At 42.2% G+C, this 26,438-nt stretch overlaps 1 pseudogene across 1 annotated transcript; it reads right to left on the bottom strand.

Moving 5' to 3' along the window:
• Nucleotides 1-1,349: 1,349 nt before the first annotated feature.
• On the bottom strand, nt 1,350-26,438 carry LOC149804883 (GPI-N-acetylgalactosamine transferase PGAP4-like; annotated as a pseudogene). The gene is made up of 3 exons (XR_016416904.1): nt 26,343-26,438; nt 3,905-4,166; nt 1,350-3,019 (listed from the first exon to the last, which is right to left on the bottom strand). The product of XR_016416904.1 is annotated as a GPI-N-acetylgalactosamine transferase PGAP4-like (transcript).

Genomic DNA, 26,438 nt, shown 5'->3' with positions numbered 1-26,438 from the left:
GGCTGGGGTCTCGACCACTGGCATGTTTAACCAAACCGACCAGGTTTGGAGGAAAGGGGCCTGACAAAACCCAACAGTTGGTCCTCCAGGCTGCGTGTTTTGGGCTTGGTGTCAACAACTAAACCGTTACAGAAACTGCAACAACTAGATAATTGCAGCCTTATGTCCCAGACTGGAGGAATAGGACTAACGTCCACTGACAAAAGAAAATGCATGTATGTGATTTTCAGTGTAAAGATTTGGGATTTAAATTGAGCCTTTTCGGAGAGAGATCTGAGGTGTTCCCTCTCCTCCAAAGACAGAACATAGCAAACCACATTCTGAGGCATCTGACAAGGTCAAAATCCAGAATCGGAAATTCCAGTCTATTCACACCTCTCAATGCCTGATATTTTCAGGCTAACACATAAAGCTAATTACGAAAGATTAACCCTCAAAAGGCCACTGGACCAGACATAACTCCAGCAAGAATCTTGAAAGATCTAGTAATAATATGTGCAACATATTCGTGCCATGTTTACCAAAAGTGCCTTTCAACAGGATTAATTCCGGGTGTATGGAAACCAGGAAATGTCACGACAATCTTCATAAAGGGGACAAATTCAAGTCCAGCAACCATGGACCTGTCCCCCATCAATAAATCTGCTGCTAGGTATGTGAACACATCATAGACAGCAGCATTATTTGCAATCTGGACCATTTTCTTATTCATTTTCATTTGGAAAGATGCTATTGTGAACCTTATACTTACAAGGCATGCAAACAATAAAAATATATCCATCATGCAAGAATACTGTCTTTACCTTTATACAAGGCAAAACACAAAAAATGGATCCATTATGCAAGAAGACTCTCTTTACCTGTAGCAATTGTTTTTCAGGAACGCAGTCTCACCTGTGAGTTGCTTTGTGATAAAGTTTTAGTATTATGCGTATGCAGAAGAGACAGGAAATTCTAACGTGTATCTGTAAGCAAGTATTAATATTTCTAAAATATTCTGTTATCAGCTCATGTAACAGATAAGGTTTTAATAAGACTTATATTTCGAGTAGGGCCTTAGCAATTTAATGCTCCAGATTGCATATAATATCACGTCACATGCATCTGAAATTTAATATCATGTATTTGCAATAATTTTGAGTCAAATTCTCTCCAAATATGCAGTAAAATTACAGATATTCCAACCATTCATATTGCATATAGTATTTATATTTATTGTAAAAAATAATCTTAATCTCTCTCTCTCTCTCTCTCTCTCTCTCATACATACATATACACAAAATAGTATGTAGTTTTCCTCCCATACTGAGATTCACTGTCAACTTGAATGAGTTTTCGTCAAATAATTTTTACAGATGAAAGATGAATTCAGCCGGAAATTTATATCCTTGTTTTAGTGAAGTAAACATGCCTATATGTTTAAATAGATTGGGCTCAAGCAAATAACCAGGAATATTGTTTGACTGAATAAACTTATTTATGATAATATCTTTATGCACGTTATTATCTTGAAAGGCAGTGAGGTATCCAGTCAACCTTGGAATTATGGAAGTGGGATACAAACCAGCTGGAGTACAACATCCTGGTGTGTCACGGAATATAAAAAGCTGTGGAGAAACCCTTCGCAGTTCGTTCATGTTTTGACGACCCACAATAGAGGCGATTATAACCATCAAAGTGAAGCCACTAGCAAAATAGAATAATAACAGAGAATATCTGAGTTTTTCTTTGCTCAATAAAATATGGAAAATTATTAGAATTGGACTTCCTACAGTACCTACACAAAGAAGCTCTACAATTCAATAAAATTCAAATGCATAACCCTGCCAGCGTTCTGGGTAGAAAAGCTTAATGAATGCAAGCTTTCTAGATCCACTTTCATCCTAAAAATGGCTAGAATGTAAAATATTTCGATCTATGTTAAATCTCAGAACATGAAACAAATCATTATGAGGTATCACATCATCTAACATTAAAACAAATTTTGAATCAAAAGCGTAGGTGACATTCAGACAGAAAGCATAATCAACGCTTTCCTTGATGTAGATGCTATAAGGGATTGTTGAATCTCTGGATCCAGATGTGTAGAGGTGGGAATTATTTATATGAGCTGGAAAATTGGATGATCCGAAGCGCTTCATATATGGAATATAGTCTTTGAGAAAGGTAACATCAATGTTTTTACCTGGATTTTTGTCCGAAGAACAGATAACCAAGAATTTTCTCCTAACGATCATATCACGTTTAGTTAACTCATCCACTCTTTGCTGCTGCCTGCAGAGCGTAGCCAGGTTGAATTGCGTCACTCAGTATGCTTGACATGTCATTGGTCACAATACAAATTACAAGGTCAAGTTGATGATTCTCAGTCGAGGAATTGTACATCTTAAGAGAGATCGCTTGCTATATGAATGCGAGTTTCTGACTTGTGAATTTTTGCTATACAGCAAAGAATAAGGAAGATTGTATGTTGCATAAGGAAGGAGAGCAAATAAGATGATAACTGTAAGCAGCAAAATCTTCCATAAATGAGGGTTCCAACAGAAGACTGTCCGCAACAAGGATCGAAACATATTGAAAACAGCTTATATTAGTGAGCTGAGGTAGAAGCAAAGTCAAATGATTATGATTGGTTGTTATTTTCATGATCCTGGGATGATTACTATGACCCTTCGATATAATGGTCTAAGCTGGTCCATCCATTCCTTTCGTTAATGCTTTTGTAGTGATCACAACATAACATGCTTCCAATGTTAAAATAATGATCACACCAGAACAGCGATCATGACAAAAACTGATATACAGTAAGTAAAGAACATATATTCCATACTATGTAGGTTAGGATCCAAATAGAGATGCATTAATTGAAAGATTCGATATAACCCGATTACACTGTCTGTCTTGTACTGTAACTCATAATGTGCTAGGTGCCAAGTCCATGCACATGCAGAGATTACCAGATCTCACATTTATCATATGTTACTCAATCCAGCTAATTCTGGTATTCCTATCTCCGTACCTGAAAAGAAAAATCTGACATGAGAAGAATACCTTCGTACAAAGTTAAAAACAAGGAAGAAACAAGCAAATATGATCTGACAATGTTTTTTTATACAAAACTTTTTAACTGCATACACAAACAATAGTAAAAGCGTGGACCTCAACGGTGGCCTAGTGGTTAGAGCGTCCGCCTCATATGCGAGATGTCGTGGGTTAGATCCCCGGCCGAGTCATACCAAAGACTTACAAAAATACGCTCAGCATTAAGAGATTAGTGTTAGGACTAGTCTGCCTCGTGTCAGGATAATGTGACTGGGTGGGACATGATGCTACATGTCTGCGGAATGATACCCCAGTTCTAGACATCACTATAAACTGTCACACTAGACATCGTAGCGATATGACTGAAACATTATTAAAGCTACGTTAAAAATCCAAATCACACACACACACACACACACAGAGAGAGAGAGAGAGTAGTGAAGGCTAACATGAAGCTTTTTTTTTTTCGTCCTCATGCTAAGGACTTCATCGGGAGACTGATTCAATTCTACTGACTGTTAACATCGCTCTAATAGCGATGCTGACAGGAAATAGAGATTAAATCCTTAGCGTGATGACGAAAACATCAGGTTTGCTTCCTCTGTTGTTTGTGTATTTAGATGAAAAGTTGGGGTTTTTTAAAAATAAAAAAAAAACATTGACAAATATGAATATTACTGCACAGTTAAGCTTACGTCAAAAATAAACAAACAGGATGTTTAACAGTTATCATAGTTCTCGTTTGGAAAGTGTACATTCCCTAATATCATTGGCAGTTTTCAATGACATCTTTTCATTATTGTTTGCCTTCAGTAAGTAAATCTTGGTGCTTGAACAAAATGGTGTGAAAATATGATCTTACCTTAGAGTGATAATTGATTCCGTCGTAAGTTACGATTAGTTGTTGTAGGGTTTAATGCCATTTCTCGGCAGAAGAGAGGCTATACTTGGCGGCCAGTATAAATGGTGAAGGAAAACCCCGGAAAGAATTATCGACCCACGAGAAGCTACTGACAAGCTTTCTCACGTACCCACATTGGCCGAGCCCGAGACTCGAACCCACGCAGACAGGTGAGACGACAGTGATCCATAACGGTGTAAGATACAAGTATTGCGAGTAGTTACTGGAAAGAAAGGAAACAGTACTGGTATCAATAAGATGTAAGTACAGTTTTAAGATTTATAATCTCTGTTTGATCAAAGGAGTAAGTACAAATATTAATCAAATTTCCAATAATTTTTCAGAAAGCCGTTGCTATTCAAAGCATTTGCTATTTTCTTACGTTTTAAAACTTTTGGAGAGAATTTGTACAAAAGTTCAAAGCATCTTTTAAGTATAAGTAGTGAATGGGGGCGATATAGGGAAAATGGGACTTTTATCATTAAAAACAGGGTCCCGGCCCTTTGGGGACTATGTAAATTTAACATGGAGAATACCAGCAAGGCATTATAGGGACAATGGGAATTTAACATGGGAATATATTTTGGGTCTGTCTAGGAACAAGGGAAATGGAACAGGGGAATATAGTTTGGGCCTGTCTAGGGACAATGGAAATGGAACAAGGGAGATGGATAAAACACAAACAATAGACAACAGACTTTTTTATAAAAAAAAAATTTAAAAAAATAAATAAAAAAATGTAGGCATGAAAGGAAATCTCTTTTCGAGACATGGGAGTGGCCCTGAAAAGGGCCTTTGGTTTTATGTTAACATACAATACTGTTAACACAGAGGGCACCGTATTGGTCTTCTTCTTGTCCTTAAACTCTGTCTTACTTTCTGGGCCGTAAATCAAGACCCTCTTTAAGCAACCTTGTCTTTCGACGTATATTCTTCTTTTCCACACACAGGTATCCGTCCTCTTGACAATGACCCACGACGATCGACGTACATGGGTAAGTCAGTTCTAAACATCATGGAAGAGACGAGAGTAGACGATTCTACGTTAGTCCACATCTTGGTGACCAGAACAGGTGAAGGAATGAAGTGAACGGCAGTTATTTATAGGGAGAGAGAGGACTGAAACGGATTGAGTTCATTGACCAATCCAAACACGCGTTACAAAATTCAGTCACCCTTTGTCCAATCGGAAGAGAGCAGTCCGTGACGTCACATTCCCTATATAGAGGCACTAGCGTTTGTGCCCGGTCAATCCAAGCGACACAGTGAGCATAAACATGGCAGAAACTCAGAAGACCATGAACTGGGTTGCACCGACCGTGGAGACTACCCAAGGGAACCCGGACTTACTTCCAGAAGAGGTCAATTGGAATTTTGTGGATTTTCTTTCGCAAGAATTTGTTCCGGAACCAGTACCTTTGTCACCTTCTCCTTCTTTAACACACGTGGAGAATTTTAAACAGAGATAGAAAAAAGAATTGGAGAAATTTATACAACAGCAGAAGGAAGCGGAACAAGCTTTTCTCCTACAGCAACAGCAAGAAGAAGAGGTAAGAAAACAACAACAACAACAAGAAGCAGCCAAGAAACAAGAGGATGAAAGTCAAACCGTGACGGTACTGTTAGACATTTTAGCGGAGTTAAGAAGTCTGAAACAAATGCATCAAACTTCTTTATTACGACCGAAGAGAAAAAGACCTTCCCGAGCTAAACAACCCAACCCTGTGACAACACCTACCATACCACCCTTAGTGATTTCTGCCAAATCATCATCATCATCGACAGTACGCAGTCCAGAAGTAGGCCTTGGCCGTGGCAAAAGCTTAAGGCAGTTAAAGTTGATTGCTTCCTAAGTTTTGCTATTTAAAACCCACCAAGACCCAAAGGCCCTTTTCAGGGCCACCCATGTCTCTCGAAAAGAGATAGTATTTCAATAGCCAACATCAATTAAAACTCAAAAACCCATTTTTTTTTTTACCCTAGTGTACGTGTGAATGGGTGAGTGTAAATTCTTATTCTAAAAATCCAAACCAAAAGACACTTGCTTTTATAGACTGTTTATTCTGGTACAAATTTTACAATCCAAATCACAACACCACATAACATTTTAAAAAGTTCATAGGCTCCTTCTTCTTTTTCTGTTTTCACTCTCTCTTTTCTTTTTAAATGTCTTCACTTTCACAGCTTTTTCCTCCTCTTCATTCTCACTTTCTTCCCTTCTTTTTTCTCCTGTTTCTGTTTCTTCACCTGTCTGCTTTCTTTCTCTCCATCACTCCCCTCTTCTTCTTCTTGCTCCTGTTGTTTCTTAGGGCAATCTGGAGACCAATGTCCTTTTCCTTGACAATGATTACAGGTATCTTGACTTTTGTCTCTTTCAGCCCCTGTTTTGCTTTTTTGACGGTCTGGACACTCTGAAGACCAATGCCCTTTCTTCTGACAGATATAGCAAGTATCTTGACTTTTATCTCGAAAGGAGGGTGAGTAGTCCGTCGGCTGGTCTGAAGAAAATTTTCGGATGACCCCTCGCAAAGCTCTGATGAAAAGTTCGATCTATCTAGTCTCGTCCATGTTCTGCTCGGTTTGAGAGTGAAATGAATAGTGGAAGGACAAGACACACAAACTTTATATACGCTGGTCTGTCATGGCTATAAAGTAACCCATGGTGTTTAAACTTTAGTCATTTGACTTTTTGCAGTCAAGATGTTACGATCCAATCCAATCGAGAAGAAAGAAGAAGAAAGTAAGAGACAGAAACGTGATCTATCGCCTCGTACCACGGCTGAAGTCTTGGCACAAATTCATGCCAGTGATTTTGAAGAGGACATGAGTGAACCAGAATCCAAATCCAGAGAGTCTGCACCTAGCCCAATTTCACCAGTCAACCCTGAAAGGTACTATTCCATTGGAGAGACGGAAAAGCGTCCCTCTAGAAAATTTAGAACCACGGCTTACAAATACACGGTGAAGTTTAAAGATTTCAAGTCCAAATTACCGTTAGAGAAAGCAGAAGGGTTCATCACCGAGATGTGGGATTATTTGCTCACCACACTCAAGCGACAATGTCAACCCAAAGAATACGATCGCTTGAGACTTTCCATACAACACGACGGCTCGAAATCCCCTGTTTGGATCGAGTTTAGCAGCCCTGCAGAATTGACTGCTTCCAAAGTCATGGACAAGATCCAACACGTGCAACAATCCAATGACCAGTTTGACATCACCGATGGAAAAGCCACCCTGGACATGACCCACGTCTCTCCTCCTCAAGGGACCGGACAACGCAAAAAGGTGTTATTGGTGAACGACCTTCGCAGCAATAAGCGTAGCCTCGTCAAAATTCACAATTCTCAATACCAGATGTGTTTAGCCAGGACTATCGTGGTGGGACGAACCTATGCCGACAAGAACGACACGGCAGAATGGGAAAGAGCCTGGGAGAACATTCGAAAATCGGACCGAGCCAAACAACAAAGTGAAGTAGAACTCATGTTACAACAAGCCGGCCTGTCCAAAGACACACCCTGTGGCATTCCTGAAATGCAAAAATTGCAAGATGTCCTAGCTCCACCCTACACCTTGGAAGTGTACCCTCAAGAAGTGAGCGGGCCTATGTTATTTTGAGGGAAAGACTTTAAGGATGGAAAATACATTCATGTATATCATCACGATGAACATTTCGATACCATTACCAGTATCACCGCATTCCTGGGATACAGTTATTACTGTGAGAAATGTGACTATGGCTATAACAATCGAGAGCAACACAAGCATTGTGGATCGAAATGCTCAGGATGTTTGGCTTCTCAACCCTGTCTGGACGAAGGACAAGAACGTGCGCACTGTCCTGCTTGTCTGCGCACTTTTGTCAGTCCTACCTGTTACCAAAAACATTTGAAGATGCAAGGTTCACAGCAGAAATGTGCTTGTCAACTGCTGAGATTGTGCCCCACGTGTGGACAAGGTATACGTACCAATACTGCCAAGACACACGTATGTCGAGGAAAGAAAAAATGTCACATTTATCACCAAATCGTGGACTTGGAAAATCAATGCTACATGCAAAAATACCAACCCCAACAAGAGAGAGAGGATGGTCACAAAAAGAAAGGCAATTTCATCTTTTTCTATTTCGAATGCATGCAAGAGACTGGCATTCACATTTCTAATTTCTGCGTGGCTCATCGAGCGTGTGAGAAGTGCATTCAAGAACCTATCTTCAGTCATTGCCCTCACTGCAGTAAAATTCCTGGAGGGCGTGAAAAAAATATTTCAAGGACCGAACACGCTAGCCGATTTCGCTCAATGGATCATAGACCACATCGACAAGACGTGGAGCCAAGAGGACATCGAACGTTACGGACATTGTCATCGTCATGCCACAGTGATGGCTCACAATTTCTCCGGATACGATGGACAGTTTCTTCTCAGATACTATACGGAACAAGGCACTGAGCGTCCTAAGGTCACTTTGAACGGAGCCAAAATCATGTCCATGCAAGTGGGACAAGTACAGTTTAAAGATTCGATGAGTTACTTGGCCATGCCTTTGAGTCGAATGCCTAAAACGTTTGGAATGACAGAAATGGATAAAGGGTATTTTCCACACTTTTTCAATACCGAAGCCAATCATCATGCCGTTCTCCCCCATTTGCCTGAGGCTCACTATTACGACCCCGACAACATGCGTACCGAACAACGAGAAGCTTTCTACGCTTGGTACCAGGCTCAAGCCTTGGACCCTTTTGACTTTCAGGAAGAAATGCTAAAGTATTGTCGTTCCGACGTGGACATTTTACGGCGTTGCTGTGGAAAATTTCGAGAACTGTTCATGGAACACGGAGAGGTCGATCCTTGAAAGAAGCTTGCACCATTGCCAAAGCATGTTACTTAGTCTACCGACAACGATTCATGCCTGAAAACACCGTGGCTTTCATCAGTCCTCAAACGACCAACTGTGTCAAACGTCAATACTCGGTCAAAGCCCTGCGCTGGTTACATTACTTGTGCGACAAGGAAGACAAATGGATTCAGCATGCCCGCAACGGAGGGGGCGAAAAGACCATCGGAACGCATTCGGTCGATGGCTGGGACTTAGAAAACCCCAAGATCGTGTACGAGTTTAACGGTTGCTTATTTCAGGGATGTCCCGTCTGTTACCCTGATCGTAACACTAAAAATCAGTTTTTGCATCGAACCATGGAAGACTTGTACCAGGCCACTTGTCAGCGACGCCTAAAGTTAGAAGAGGAAGGATACCAAGTGGTGAAAATGTGGGAACACGAGTACGATAACCGTTTGAAAATCGATCCCGAGTTTAAACGCCTCGTGGAAAGCTACCAGTTAATGGACCCCCTGAACCCGAGGGATAGTTTGTACGGAGGAAGAACCAATGCCACCTGTTTGCTGTACCAAGCCGACGAAGAGAAAGGAGAAGAAATCAAATACTTGGACGTGTGTTCGCTGTATCCCTACGTGTGCAAATATTGTCGCTTTCCTGCAGGGCACCCGCAATTGTTAACGGAACACATCGACCTGAAAAACATTCGACAATACGAAGGCTTGATCAAATGTAAAGTTTTGCCTCCCACTGACTTGTACCATCCCATGTTACCTCACCATTGTCAAGACAAACTGATGTTTCCTTTGTGCCGTACTTGTGCCGAAACGTGCAACCAAGACCAGCCATATCAGCACACCTAGGAAGAACGTGATTTGACGGGGACGTGGGTGAGCGTGGAATTGTTCAAAGCTCTGGACATGGAATACCAACTGTTACAAGTGTACGAAATTTACCACTTTCCCAAGACACAACAATACCACAAAGGTGACCCAGCTCAGAAAGGCATTTTCGCCGACAACGTGGATGCTTTTTTGAAACTCAAGCAAGAAGCCAGTGGTTATCCTTCCTGGTGTCACACTCACGAAGACCAAAAGACATTCAAAGAGAAATACTGGGCACAAGAAGGCATTACTTTAGACCACATCGAGAAAAACGAAGGCAGGCGATCGTTTGCCAAAGTGATGTTAAATTGCTTGTGGGGTAAAATGGCACAACGACCGTGTTTACCCAAGACGGAATATTTGACAGAACCTTCCCTCTACTTCCAGATGATTTACGACAAAACCAAATATATGAAACACGTGGACGTCGTTCGTGAGGATTTGATCTTAGTGAATTAACGAAGAAGATCTCGACTTTGTAGAAGCCGACGAATTTGGAAATGTCATCATTGCGGCTTACGTGACAGCCCATGCTCGCTTAAAATTGTACGAAGCTTTAGAACTGTTAGGGGAACGCGTCCTGTACTTTGACACGGACAGCTGCATTTACATCGATCACCCGAGTCAACAGCACCCTGACATCGAAGGAGACCGTTCAGGAGCCTGGGCAGACGAGCACCCCGACGAGAAAATTTTAAGTTTCGCAAGTGGCGGTCCTAACAATTACGGCTACGAATACCGGGACAAACAAGGAGAAGTGTACACGAAGTGTAAAGTAAAAGGATTGACTCTGAATTATCGTACCAGTCGAGTGGTGAACTTTGGGGTATTGAAAGAAGCCTTGCAGTCTGGAAAAGATGAACAACTGTTACAAGTGTACGAAATTTACCACTTTCCCAAGACACAACAATACCATAAAGGTGACCCAACTCAGAAAGGCATTTTCGCCGACAACGTGGATGCTTTTTTGAAACTCAAGCAAGAAGCCAGTGGCTATCCTTCCTGTGTAAAGTGTAAAGTGAAAGGATTGACTCTGAATTATCGTACCAGTAGAGTGGTGAACTTTGGGGTATTGAAAGAAGCCTTGCAGTCTGGAAAAGATGAACACTTTAAAGTGACCACCTATCAGCCAAACAAGATTGTACGTTTACCCACTCACCACATCGTCAGTCGACCCTTGGAAAAAGTCTATCAAATCGTGTACCAGAAGCGAGTGCGACTTCCCAAACACTTTACGTTGCCGTTTGGACATGTTGGTATAAAACATTGGTTGTAAGTGTATAGCCACTCACCAGAAGGATGACTTCGCCACAGCAAGAATCGAGTGAGAAACCCGATGAGAACTCCAAGTTCAAACCCCACCATTTTTCCGGTCTTCTTGCCTGACTATTGTGATTATGCCCGTCGATTGGAAACGTTTCCAAAATGGCCCACGGATAGGGAAGGATTACCTACTTCGGATGTTTTAGCTAGAACAGGATTTGTCTACTTGAGACCTGAGAGTGGATTGGGATACGAAGTACAGTGTTTCAGTTGTGGCCTGAAGTTACGAATGGATCTATGTATCTGTAAAGATTCAGTTATTCTGGAACATACTCGATGGTCTCCGCACTGTCCTTACCTTTCTATGGCCGTTCCACCCATTACACTAAGGTACAATTATGACGGCACCTTAGAGACGGTACCTTCCAAAACAAGACATAAAAAAGGAACGATGTACAAGCTTGAGACTTCATTGCGACTATTATAAAAAGGGACAATGTCCAAGATCGATAGTTCATTGTGACTATCAAGACAAAGCGAACAAGATGAATCCTTTGAAAGAGACAACATTCCAGTTTGGGGATTGTAAAAAAGTTTTATCTTCCCCTAGTGTGACTGATATTGGATGGATAAGACCCATGCATTTTGATGGAAAATGTCCGGAAGGAAACTGCAAGTGTCCATGCAGTTACCATTGTAATTGCGTAACGGGGTTTGCAGACGAGTGCGATTGTGAGCCTTGCGATGGGAACGATGCTGTACGTTGTGACCTTAGCGATGCCGTAAAGCATCATGGGGACTTTGTTCTCATTACCCCTATCATGGAAAGTGATGCTGTACGTGTCAAACCTGAGGGATGCGAAAGCGATGCCACTCGACGTCTTGGACATTTTACTGGGTTTCATTTTATATGTGGATGTCAACCTTCACGTCTACCACCCTACGGATGTCATCCAGCCCTGAGCAAACTCCTACTGATATCACCCTACCCTCATCGAGATCCTGTGAAAGACGAATATTTGTTTCCTGTGCGTTTGCCTGAATAAGGCGACTTTGAAAATCGTCTTCAATCGTTCAGAGGAAAATGGCCTAAGTATCTGGGAGGACCGACCCTCGAAGAATTAGCCAGAGCCGGATTTTTCTACTTGGGCGAAGGGGATAAAGTCAAGTGCTTCAGTTGCGGTGTGTCACTTCACCACTGGGAACCACAAGATTCGGCCTACCTGGAACATTCTCGATGGTCACCGAATTGTGGGACCGAGACATTGAAGTAACTTACCATGTCGTTGAAGAAACCAGATTGGCTAGGAGTCAAATGTTGGACATCACCGAGACCAGTATTTAAACTTCATTTCAAAAATAATATTGAATCATTACCTACAGAACTGCAAGAGAAGATTTACAAGGAAGTTTGGCAGGGACTTGCTAGAGTGAAATCTCAATGGGTAACTGTAGAACCTTTGTGCCGAAAAATTCACAAGAGGAAAGTGAAAAAGTCAATCAATGCGTTAGATTTCTCTGGATCAAGGGTGCGTTCATCCTATTATACAGCTTTAGACCGTTTACATCAAAAGTTTTCAGTGACATTCTTGGACGTTACCCTGAGTGGCAGTGATCAGAAATTACTTACTATGTGGATTACCTTTGCTCTAGGAGAAGATTGTAAATTCAATCGTACGGACTGACCTACTCATGGATACTTTACAAGAGAACATTCGTGCTTTACCTGTGGAGTTGAGAGAAAGCATTTGCTGAGAACTGGTCAAAATACAAGTGACACGTAAAGAACAATTGCATCTGTTACGTCACCAGATGCTTAACCACTGTCACCTGAATGCTATAAGAGAACTGATTCGTCAGAAATTGATTCAGTGGTCAGACCTTGTTCAACACTTTGAGGTCGCCAATGATCGACATGTTTGTGATTTTGGTTACTTCGAGATTAACCTAGTGCAACGAATTGAGGAAGACAAGTTAAAGGATTACCAACATATTTCACGTGGAATCTACTTAGTGGAAGAGGAAACTTCTAATCGAACTCTGAAGTGTAGGTTACAGTTTGGAGCATTTAGATCTCTGGCTAGAAAGTACGTGTATTGCTTCCGAAAAAAAGAAAGTGTTAAAACAGGTTGCCATGCCATGGCTTTTATCACATGTCATTGAACAGATTCTGTGGAAGGAACTCAATGACCATATTCAAAAAGTGGATCATTACCATCAATTAGTACAAGAACTGTTTCCGTTCAATTTGGGTCGACAAGTGGTGTGTGTCTTAGTGACTTGTTTTCTGGGACTTCGTTTACCAGCCGATTCCTTGTGGACTCTTTACGATCAGTACTTACCATCCAAATGGCTTTAAATGGTCACGAAAGACTCATTTTGCTCAAAGCCTTGCGTTTTCATCTGGATACTTCTCGACCTCTACAGGAAAAAAAGATTCGTCAACGTTTAGCTACCGAAGACGTGTATGACGATGTGTGTGTAGCTTGTGACTTACACCCCTATTGGACAGATGTACGTGCCTGGAAAAAATGGGGTTTTGATGCTTGGACCCAAGAAGTGGCCAGTATGCTCGAGAGTAGTGATCCTTCCTCTCAACGTCCAAAGAAAAAAGTAACTTTTCAACCTGTGTTAGTGACAGTACCAGAAGAAGAACTCGTCACCCAGAACAGAACTGTCGTGGACATTCCTGAACGGCGCTTTCGGGAGGACACTTGTGTGACCTTACCCCCTGTTAAACTGATCAGAACATTACCCAAAACATGTTGTACAGAAACTTGTTTCTATTCCACGTTGATCGTTTTCATGGGCCTTTAATCGTTGTACTTAAGCCTTTGCCTTTAATGTATTTTTGTCTTTCGTGTTCATGTTTAAAACATTCAATAAACGTGTCCTGAAAATAGTGTATAAATTCTTGTCCTGTCTGCTTTCGTGTCACAAGTGACATCCTAACTCTATGGCTACCTCTGCTGTCTCTGCTTCCTCTTCCTCCACTGTCAAAGTCATCGACGAACATTTAGTTGGGAGGCTTTGTATCTTCGCCATCCCTTTAACATGCTCATTGCTGGACCTAGCGGTTCAGGCAAAACCGAATATGTCAAACGTTTGATCGAACATAAACATCATTTGATCGATCGTCCACCTCAACGCATAGTGTGGTGTTACAAAGAGTGGCAATCGGCGTACAGCCTCTTGCGAGAAAGTCAAGGCGATTCCATCGTGTTTGTGGAAGACATTCCTAAAGAAGACGACGGAATCTTCTCTGACTCCCGTCAAACCCATTTGGTCATTTTCGACGACATGTTAGAAGAAGACGAAGAAGAAATTAAACTTTGGTTTACACGCAAAGGGCATCATCGTAATGCCAGTGTCATTTACATCACTCAAAATTTGTTTCAACAAAGTAAAGCCCATCGCACCATCAGCCTCAATGCTCATTACGTGGTCTTGTTTAAAAGCCTTCGAGATAAATCGCGAGTGTAAGTCTTAGCCAAACAGTTAGGAACGCCTTGGCTGACTCAGGCGTACGACGATGCCACTCAAACTCCACACGCCTATTTACTCGTCGATTTGAAACCTACTACCTCTGATGATTTGCGACTTCGTACCCAATTGTTTCACCACTGGTGCCAAAACGGAGGGCCTGTCCTGTACACGTCTCTGTCCTCGACTTAACCCCACAAAAAATCTATAAAAACCTTAGACACTTTTCGTCTGTCTCACACAGTTTGAACATGACGTCCCTTCAGCCGCATCTTCCCATCAAATTGATTCGTGCCTTTTATGGCATCAGTCGAAAAAAAAAATCCACAAATACGGGCTCGTGTCTTAGAAGCCAGTCTCAAAGAAGTCTTACGATGGTTTACGGTGACAGCACGTCAATTGCTACAAGGAATCATTCAGATTCCTCATCAAACCAAACGCTTTTTTGATCGAAACAAAGTCGCTTCGACCCAACTGGCTGATCCCCGCATCGACACTCAAACCAAAAAAACAAATCATTTTGAAACCTGGAGGGAGCGGTACTCTAGGAGGTGTCATCATTCGCTCTCTCTTAAGATGGGATCATAATGCTCCCAAAGTTCTCCCCAAGAAGGAAGCCAAACGAAGCTCCAAGAAGAAAAAGAGCCGCCGTGTCAAGACCAGGTCCCCAAGGAGACCCGTGTCTTCAAGAACTTCTCCAGTGGCGGGACCCTCCTCTTTCCGGTCACCACCCCGGAAAAAGAAAAGCCCACAGAAAAAGAAACAGAGAAAAAGTCCCCAGAAAAGAAAAGCTCACAGAAAACTAGTCGCAAGAGAGGCATTTCGGCCAGGACACAACCTTACACTCGCAAGCCACGACCTGCAAGGACAGTGATAGCGTCTCCGGTAGCCTCAGGTTCATTCACTTCTCCGTTGATGACACCAAGAACTGAGAAGTACTTGGAGACGTTGATAACACCAAGTACTTCTCCGTTGATGACACCAATGACTTCTTCAGTGGCAGAACCCTCCTCTTTAGCGGCAGTGGCCGCTGCTCACAAAGTACCTTCTCCCAAAATCAAAGTCCAAGAGAGATCGGGGATGTTACAAAGTTTACTGGATTTGTCCAAGCAAGAACTGGCTCGATTTAGTCCGTTACCTACCCCTGCACGACGTGTCATGCCTGTCCTCAAGTTAATAAAACGCAAAGACAATCAGTGGCGACGCGTTCCAGTATAAAAAAGTCTGTGACAAAGTGGGGTATCAGTGTTTAGGTGCTCCTGAAGACTCAAAGATGTCACCCTCCAGAAAACATCCCTCTTCTGAACCCCAAGGAAAGAAAAGGAAAGGACTGCCTCCTCGTCAAACATGGGGACATGTTATCTGTCCTGTCCAATGCTTCTCCACCCCTACAAAAAAAACTCATTCAAACAGCCTCCAAAGAGGTCATCGATACCGTGTGCGAATGTTGTTTGAACGTTTTGAAAGGCAAAATCCCTTTGTCCAAACACCAGAAACAATGCTTAGGCAAACATCGTCACGTTCTTCGCCAAATGGTTCAAAACAAAATCCCCATTCGTCAAAAGAAGAAGATGTTGGTCCAGCGTGGAGGAATTTTATCCCTCTTGTTAGGCCCATTGCTGAAGGGAGTCTTGGGAACCATGTTGGGAGGACTGGTGGGAGCAAGATAAAAAGGATCTCTGAAGTCCCTAGATCTCAGAATTGACCCTTGACATCCAATGGAAGAACGAAAACTAGCTTTAGTGCCTTACAAACGATGGATGGAATACCATCGTTGGCAAAAATAACGGATCCCGCATTTACCTCCCAATCCCAATTTGAGCGAGATGTCCCAGTTACAACACGAATTGCAGTCCTTAATGGATCGCCAAGATTTGTCCGAAACAGAAAAATCGCAAAAGTACGGGCAACTCTTGCAACGACTGCAACTTTTTCACCAAAAAGCTTCAGACGAAACAGCTCTACCCACTCTGAAAGATTTTAAGACCTTGATGAAAAGTGCATCCCCCACGCCGTCACCACTACCACCACCACTACTAGCATCCCCAGGGGTCACCAGAGGCGCTACCCCACGAAGGCGTGAGGAAGAAGAGATACGAGAAGTTTTTCAAACACCGTCAGCAGCTCCCACTTCTAGTAAGATTGCAGCGTCCTTGTTGACCCGTCCCTCACACCCCAACGAGAAGAAATGAAAGCTTGGGTTAAAAAGATGATGTCCACTCCTGCTTCGACAGAAGTGAAAAAGAAAGAAGGGAAACCAGTGAAAAAAGAAAAGAAGACCAAAGTCATTCCATTACCACCTCCACCACTACCTTCGACTTCTACTCCCGTAGCCCATCGCACACGTAAAACCGTTTCCAAACCACCCTTCCGTCCCGCCCAAAGTAGCATCCTCGAAGAGTGGGTGCCTTATTAAGAAACAAACAAAAATGGAGAAGGTGTTAGCCGGCATTTACTACGATCCATCCCATGCTGCAGATTACGGAGGAGTTCAAAAATTGTATCGTGCTGCCAAAGCTCGACTGAAAAGTCTCCGTTTACCTCAAGTGCAACGATGGTTACAAGAACAAGCTACCTACACTTTACACAAACCCATTCGACGCAAGTTTGCCAGAAGTCGCACCCGAGTGGAAGGCATCGATCATCAATGGCAAGCCGATTTAGCCGGTGTCTCTCGTTTGGCCAGCTACAATCGCGGCTACAAATTTTTGTTTTGTGTAATTGACGTCTTTTCCAAATTTGCCTGGGTCATGCCATTGACTTCCAAATCGAGTCACGAGTTAGTGCGAGCCCTGCAACGGGTGTTGAAACAAAGCGGTCGTCACCCTCTTCGATGGCAAACGGACAAAGGTACCGAATTTCTGAACCAAGCTTTCCAATAAGAATTAAAGAAACGTGACATTCATTTTTTTACCACCGAGAGTCCTGAAACCAAAGCCAGCATCGCGGAATGTTTTCAACGCACTTTGAAAGAACGCATGTGGAAATATTTTACGCATCACCACACTCTGAAGTCAATCGACATCTTACCACACCTGGTGCAAGCGTACAACCAATCTTACCATCGAAGCATTGGACGTGCCCCGCAAGAGGTGACTCCCGACAACGAAGTGCTGGTGTCTGATCGCCTGTTTGGTACGTCCCCGACGAGGGCTGTCCCCAAGAAAAGTGGAGTGTTGGACGTAGGAGATTGGGTGCGCATTGGCAAAACCAAACGCACTTTCGACAAAGGTTACTTACCTAACTGGACCAAAGAATTGTTTCGTGTCACTGGACGAGTGCATGGCCGTCATCCTGTAATCTATAAATTGGAAGACATGAACGGAGAAGTGTTAAAAGGAACGTTTTATTTGCCCGAGTTACAACGTGTCACCAAAAAAGAAGACGACGTGTACGACATCGAAAGCATTCTCGAACGCAGAACCCGTAAAGTGGGCAAACGACGTGTCAAAGAAGTCAAAGTACGTTGGAAAGGATATCCACCCAGTTTTGATTCTTGGATCGACGCTTCGCAAGTCATCGACTATAAAAAGAAGTGACCATAATGCCCTTTCACACAGACTCAGCTACTGCGACCACTCCTTCACCCAGTTCTTCTCTGCAAGATTTACAGAAACAACCCTTGTGGGTGTGGTGTGGAGAACGTGTGCCTAAAACGCAAATCGTCTTTTTCTGCCAAATCTTTGTGGTGTATTGTGTCATCGGTGCAGCCATTGCCAATTTAAGTTTGCAACAAGGAGACAAACAGTTGTGGACCATTTTATTGAGCAGTTGCATCGGTTACCTGCTTCCCAATCCCTTCATGAAATTCTCCTCGAACGGCAACAACGGAAACCTTGTGTCTAGTGCCAGTGTCAGTCACCACTACAACAACAACAACAACAACAACCCCATTTTGGGCGGAGACACTCCTCTGACTTCCAGTAACCCCTCTGACAGCCACAGAACTCTGGAATTAAGAACAATAACAACCAATTTTACTTAACCTTACAAAGTGACAGTTCTATGGAGGTGTTTCCCAATACACTTTGTGCTGTCAACGGCCAAATTACCTCAGGCCATCCAATTAGATCACGAAGCCCATTGGGAAGTGGCTTTGGTAGAAATGATTTACCCAACACAAATCAAAAACATCACTGAAACTCAAAACACTTTTGACGTCGAAATTCTAGACCAAACAGTGCAGCAAACCATGATTACCACTAAACAACATAAATTACTTCCGAAGGACACAGTACCCCGCAGCAGCAGTGACACTTCTCCTTTTTACATTGATCACTTTAAAATTAACTCAGGCCATTATTTTAGTGGTCAACTTCTGGTGGAGGCAGTCGCTGACAAATTCCATGCAGCATTTGACAAAGTTCTGACCACACTAAACAAATGTGTCACCACTGAGTACCATAAAGTGTCTCATCGTCTACTGATCAAATTTGAAAGTGAGGAAAAATATACGTATTAAATTTTGCCCTGAATTGTATGACATTGTGGGTGGAGACCTCAATATGGTCATGGATAAGCAGACCAAAAGGATTAACACAGTAGACATTGACAACAACGGGCATTTTGCGAGGCATTTTCGTTTCCCGGTAGAACTGAACCAGGGACTGAATTTGATCTTTGTGTACTCCGATGTGGTGGAGTATAACGTGGTGGGACACACCTCCGTACCGTTACTGCGTGTCATTCCTTTTAAAGTGGATAGTACCACGAACAATGATCAGGAAGGTGCAAACACCTATCACGTATACCGTGAATTTGTACATCCTCACTATTTGCCCGTCAGTAAGTCTCATTTGGACACTGTCAACATTGCTATAAAAGGAGATCTGGGACAAAATATTTCATTCACCAAAGGGAAAGTCACGGTGAAGCTCCATTTTCGAAAACGGTTCTCTCACGACTCTTAAGTCATGTATCCAGTGTACCGAGGCGTTGCTCGACAGCGAGGACACGGTTTCGGAGATATGTTAAAATCAGCCTTTTGTTCAGTGGCTCCGGTGTTAAAACCGATGATGACACGCGGATTGCACGCCTTGAAAGATGCCGCGTTGACGCACGGCAAAGAATTTCTCCAAAATGTCATCATTGACAAACAAAATCCCAAAGAAGCCTTCTTGAGGGCAGGCAAAAATGTCTTGTTGTAAACGGGCAAAGACCTTTTGGGCCGACGAGAAACACCTATAAATGCCCTGAACGCTACCGAGTCAAGCATTCCTACTTCCCTAACGCCACAGGAAGGACAAGGCAGAAAGAGACGACGAAGAAAACACCCTTTTACAAGACTTCACACTTCTAAAGCTAGAAAGACTAAGAAATGAAGAACCGTCCGAGACTTAGACGTTTTTGATTCTTAAATTATTGAGAAACAGAAAAAATGATGCACCGAGAGTCTTGCACATGTTCCAAGTCGGAACTGGATCTGTTTGCCATGCCACATACCATGATGACGATGCAAGAGTCCCAATGGGTGGAATTTCACCCTGTCTCCTCATTGACAGATTCCGCTACCATAGAGTTTGAAATCAAAGGACAGCCCGAAGATTACATCGATCTGAATAGCAGTTACTTGTACTTGAAAGTCAAAGTTCTAGATAAGGAAGAAAAAACTATAGACACTGAAGCAGTAGCTCCCGTCAACAATTTCATGCATTCCTTGTTCAGCTCAGTGGATTTGTACTTGAATAACAAACTAGTCAGTAGCAGCATGGATACTTACCCTTACCGTGCCTACCTGGAAAATCTCTTGAGGTACAGAATAGACGCCAAGAACACCCATCTCAATGCCTGCGTGTTATGGGAACCTGACGATGCGGGCGAGCTTAACGAAACCGAAATTGATACCAAGAAAGCATACAGTGAGGGATTTGTAGAATGAAGAGAGAAAATATTAAATGGACAGAGCCTAGAACTGATGGATCGTTTGCATTTGGATATGTGGTTGCAAGAGAAATATTTGCTGAACAGTGTAAATGTTCGCTTGAGACTGAATCTCAGCAGTACCGCTTTCCATTTGTTGGCTGATACTGATAATACTACTGGTGGCAATCCCAAAAGCAAAATCGAGGACGTCAAACTCTACGTACGACGTGTGGAAGCGTTACCTAAAGTGGGAAATGACATCAGTCACACTTTGAGCAGAACGACAGCCAAGTATCCGATACGGCGCGTGGAAGTGAAAACGTTCACCATTCCATGATCGAAGATTATCTGTTCCAAGGACAGTTACCAAAGCGTTTAATCCTTGGTATGGTCGAGAATTCAGCCTTCAACGGAGCCTTCACTGAAAATCCTTTCCACTTTCAACACTTCGACGTGAAGTCAGTCGCGATGGCAAAACCTTGTGTGCCAGACCCTTCGAACCTGACTTTGACAAGAAGAATTGCTTGAGATCGTACTTGTCCCTGTACGAAGCCACCGGTCAGTTAGGAACCAACACCGGTCACGGTATTACATACGAAGATTATGCAGGAGGCTATGCTTTGTGGGCTTTCGATTTCACTCCAGACCAAGGCAGCGACCAGGGACATTTCCACCCTATAAAATCCGGCCAGATTCGTGTGGAACTTCAGTTTGCAGAACCTCTACCCAAGACTGTCAACGTTATCCTGTATGCAGAATTCGATAATACCATAGAAATCAACAGTTTGAGAGAAGTCATTCTAGATTATTAGAAGCTATGGAAGACTGTTATCCCTCTTTACCTAGACGAGAAACTTTAGACATGGAATGTGAGGAGACCATGGAAGAAGAATCCCAAGATAAAGACGAAGAAGTCATGATGAAGTCCCGATGGCCAGAACAAGAAGCCCATTTAGTCTCCTGTTTTGCTACAGTCCTGGCAGAAAAAATGAAGGAATTGATCAAGGAAGATTGCTATGGATGTCACATTCAACACGATAAATGTCTGATGCTGAGTCAAGAATAAAAACTGGACGAGTATCTGGACGAAGCTTGGGGTCTCATCTCGAAAGAAGTCGTGTTGCATCAGTGTTATAAAGGCTTGCGAAAACATTCTTGTCCTCCATTAACGCCTCTGGAGATCCGTCGCATAGAAACTCTCGTGAAACAGGGTCCGAAGTCAAAGCTAAACGCCTTTTACTTGTCAGACATTTTCCAAGAGAAAGTCAGGATCGAATTGATCACTTATCATTACCTGTGAAGAAGAAAAACAACAACACAAAAAATGGATACCTGGGAACTTTATCATCTTTTGAACGACAGATTGTATACTGCTTCTTGGAATCCTGTCGTCTGTGCTAAAGATGAACTCCCTCATCGCAAACCTCAAGACCATCAAACTTATGTGATCAACACGGACGACAGTCATCTCCCAGGAACCCACTGGGTAGCCGTCTACTTTCCTCAAGAAGGATGTGTGGAATATTTTGATTCGTATGGATTTCCTCTTTTGGAAGACGATATCATTGACTTTATGAGAAGAAATGCTCAGACCACACGATTCAATAATGTGAAATTACAAGGCACTGATTCCATGGTGTGTATTTTCTGCATCATCGCAGCCTGGGATATTCCTTAGAACATTTAGTGACTCATTTTGATCGTCATTCTTCTTCTAGAAACGATGTGAAAGTAGATCGATGGTTTTGTGACCATTATACTTATCTTTTGTCTTAAGCTAGGAAACGTAGTGTCCATCAATGGCCTAATGACTTCCAACCGTGGAAATCACAATTTCATTCACAACGTTGTCAACCCTATTTAAAATAGAGTTTGAGAAAAAATGTTTGTTATTTGAAAAAAATGTTTAATGTTAAATTGAATGGCTATTGTTAAAATGTTATGGTTAATTGTTAGTGTTAAGTGATTTTGAATAAAAATGTTGTGTTTTGAAAAAATGCCTTTGTGGTTTGTTGTGCTTTAGGTATTCTGATTCATGATCTTTGACTTCTTATTATCCCTCCTATGACACTCATTGAACGTTCCGATTCGAAAACCGTGTAGGGATGTTTTCCTTTACGTCCGCGCTCTGACTATAAAACCGGGGTAGTATCCAACCTGACCATCCACTGTCGACTCATCCTCCTACGAAGATGTGCTCAAGACTAGCTAAGCTAAACGAAGCCTACATGAATTTGCATAGGGTCAGACACAGTCTGATACCGAAGACTGAAGAGATAGAGAATGTTAGAATGTTAAAAGTCACTGAAGACCTGATAGAAGAGCTCTTCAGAGAATTAATTAACAGGGAGAAAGAAGAATGGACAGAGAAGTACAGACTTCAGAAACAGCAGAGAGAGCAGCAACAGCAACAACAGCACCAGCAGCAACCTGAACCAACCTGACAGAGGCTTTGTCGAATGTCGTATCGATACCAAAGGGTTCTTCTTCTCTTTCCGAAGAAGCAGACCTTATCCTGGGAGAGTCCTATCGTCAGAGGAGGCCGCAATCTTAGAACCTAAAAGATTGCCCTAGCTTCAAGTTCATACACAAAAAAACAGCAATTTTCAGGGCTACCCCAACCTCTAGAAAAGAAATAACAATTGATTGCCTATAATAAGTTCAAAAATAGAAGTGCGTGTATAAGCACATGAATTCTTTATCTTGCTTGGAAAGTGTGTGTGTGTGTGTGTGTGTGTGTGTGTGAATTTTCTTTAAGTGGCTTGTCAACATTTTGTAGAATAGTGATGGGTAGTATAAAAAAGTGAGTGAGTGTTTCTTTTAGGTCCGCGCGTTTTTTGGTCATGATCTAAGTATTATAAGTTTTGGGTCCCCTACAACATACCCTGAATTTTTGGACAAGGTACGCAACAAAAACATCGATAGCACATACATGAACACATACATACACACGACGACAAGAGTGGTAAGATACAAATAAACATAAAATATACTTAGGCCCCAACCATCTTAAGACTATAAGGTGACCTAAGCCAAGTCAAGAGGACACACACACACACACACACACACACACACACACGCACACACACCACTGCGGAACTAAATAAACATCAACACAGTCCCCAATAATTAACACATGTAAATCCAACACTTATGCTCAGACCAAACATACTAAGTTATACAACAAAAAGGGGCACAATGTACCTTCTAAATTCAATATAGCTATTAAACAAAGAATCGTGGCGATAAAAGACCAGTCGAAAAATCAAGATCTAAGGCAATGGAAATTGAGTCGAAACAGAACAGCAAACGCTAGCAAAACAGCAAAACACTACAACAGCACGAAGAAGAAAGAAAGAGGGTATCACAGAATGAAGAAGGAGTAAAGAAGAACACGGACATCGACTTTCAAATTGCCAATTTATATGAGGTTCTTCCTTCGGCTATTGAAGACCTCTTTTGATACAAGCTCTATACCCACAACCCTAACTCGATCCTTTGTATACCACCAACAAAATGAAAACCGAAAGTAAACACAGCGTGACCCAAACATGTATCGGGTGCCTGACACCCAGCTGATTGTCAACATTTCGGAAAATCAAAAGTACACCAAATTCCAACTTTAATTAAAAATAGCAATGAAATAACACAACTCAAAGGATTAGGAAAATTACACGAGTGACTTACACACCATTGGAATAGATTTCTGTCCACTAGTACGACTGGACTTGAGTCCTGCGGGTCCCTTGTCTCCTTTCCTCGGCCGGACATGTTCATGAATTAAAAAGTGCGACATTCGCACATAAAAGCGGGACCGTAGTGGTTCCATTCCTACAGTCCCGATCAATTGAAAATCTCGACCTTCGAGATTTAACCAGTCGCGAAAGCACTAGTTGCGTTGGGACTTAAATCCTTTAATTGATTAACTGAGTTTTGGGTCTTAGGGGATGTTTTCCTTCACGTCCGCGCTTTTCGTATAAATTGAAAACCGCCCGGCAGTCTAGCTACCCTTGTTGATTGATCAACACTACAAAATGAGCAGAAGGCTAGCGAAACTTCTTGAACTCCATGTGCACCTGGAATATGCCAGGCTCATACTGAATGAGCTGGCCGCAGAGGCTATAGTGGAAGAAGGTAGGATGAAAGAGGAGGGGAAAAGAAAAAAAGAAGAGGAGGAAAAGGAGAGAGGAATGGCTGTACCACAGCCACAACAAGGAAATTTCAGAATTCCAGAGACAGAAGATTGGGATTCTGAAGCCACTCATCCTGCCTCTGCACTCCCAGCGAAAAGAGTGAAAGGAGACTGGAGAAGGAGATGCGTGTGCGGTGCCAGGTCGGGGAGGTGCAACCACTAACAGGTGTCTGTGGAGTTAAAATAAAACAGCCATTTTCAGGGCTACCCCCATACTCTAGAAAAGATATAGTAATCGATTTGCCAATGTGTGTATGTGGAGTAGTGTGAATATAAACACTCACTCCTTTCCTAGTGTGAGTGTACGTGTTTGTGTTTGTAAGCGCTTACGTACGTTTGTGTGGATAGTAGATTACTGGGTTTTGTAATGGCTGACGTAAGTTTGTGTGAATGGTATATTAGGGTTTGATTTTGTTGCTTAACGTGTGTGAATAGTAGATTTTGATTTGTTTTTTGCTGCTTAGGGTGTGTGTGTGTGTGTGTGTGGATAGTAGATTTGGGTTTGATTTTGCTGCTTACCGTGTGTGGAGAGTAGATTATGGTTAAGTTTTTGCTGTCTCATTACGTTAGTGTGGATAGTAGATAATATGAGAAGAGAAAAGTTGGGGGTGTTTTTCTTCACGTCCGGGCTTTTTATATAAGAACCCACAACGTTCGTCGATCGCACCATTCTACGGAATAACCGAGACAAAATGGCTCAAGTATCAGTTTTATTTATCTATTGAGAGACATCTATTTCTGGATAATGGATGTAGAATATGTTGTAGAAATAATAGAAAAGAAATGGAGGCATGGAGATATGAAAGACTTGGTAACCAGCCAAGTTCAAGGTCTAAAGGCAGCCAGAGATCTCATAGCAGGGATGATAGAAAAAGAAGTCAATAAGTCAAGAGGCTTCACTGACCCACCTTATGTCAGAGTGGGAAGTTTGAAGGAAGCACTGGATCATGTCATCCAAGTCCGGTGCTTCCTAGAAAAGATATTGTACTGGACAGAGTGGAGGAATGTAAAATGGGGGTTGGACAAGATGAAGAAAGGGGAAGATCTGATGAGAAAAGTGATGGAGGAAGAAGTAGAGAAGATTAAAGAGACATGGAGTAAAGAAAGAAAAGATCAGGAAAACAAAAAGAAACAGGCAGAGTTTGAGAGACTCAATCAGAATTGGATGAAGATACAGACCAAGTTCAAATCGTTGGGCCATCCTGACTGGTTACCAGAGTCAGAAATAAAGATGAAGAAGAAGAAAGGATTATTAGGAAAGATAAGGGGGTGGATGAAGAACTGGAGGAAATAGAAGAAGAACAATAACAAGAAGAAACCCAAGGGCCCTTTGAGGGCCACTTATAGGTCTCGAAAAGAGATTCCCTTTCATGCCTACATTTTTTTTTGTTTTTTTTTTATAAAAATGTTTGTTGTCTATTGTTTGTGTTCTATCCCTCTCCCCTGTTCCATTTCCATTGTCCCTAGACAGGCCCAAACTATATTCCCCTGTTCCATTTCCCTTGTCCCTAGACAGACCCAAAATATGTTCCCATGTTAAATTCCCATTGTCCCTATAATGCCTTGCTGATATTCCCCATGTTAAATTTACATAGTCCCCAAAGGGCCGGGACCGTGTTTTTAATGATAAGTCCCATTGTCCCTATATCGCCCCCATTCACAACTAGTATAGCATTAGGGACAAGTAACTGTTTTGCACTGAAGCTAAGAGTTGTATGAAACGTAACCCTGGTTTCTTAGTTCAGAGTCCTCGCGATTATATATGCAGTACTGATTTGAAGAAGGGACGTTTTCCAATTAAATGCATATCCTGAGATGATAGTATTCCTTCCGTTTGTAAATGATATCGAACTGAATATTGTTAAAACTAAAATTTACCTGATATTTAGGATGTTTAGTTATGTTCAGACCTCACGTGCACCTTCTTCTTTCAGACCAACACGTCTCACATGTGAAATATTACATGTGATCCTT

The sequence above is a fragment of the Sinohyriopsis cumingii genome, chromosome 2 (assembly GCF_028554795.1).
Source record: "Sinohyriopsis cumingii isolate HCF-2022 chromosome 2, ASM2855479v2, whole genome shotgun sequence".
NCBI lineage: Eukaryota > Metazoa > Mollusca > Bivalvia > Unionida > Unionidae > Sinohyriopsis > Sinohyriopsis cumingii.
This window is presented reverse-complemented; position numbering and strand designations above follow the sequence as displayed.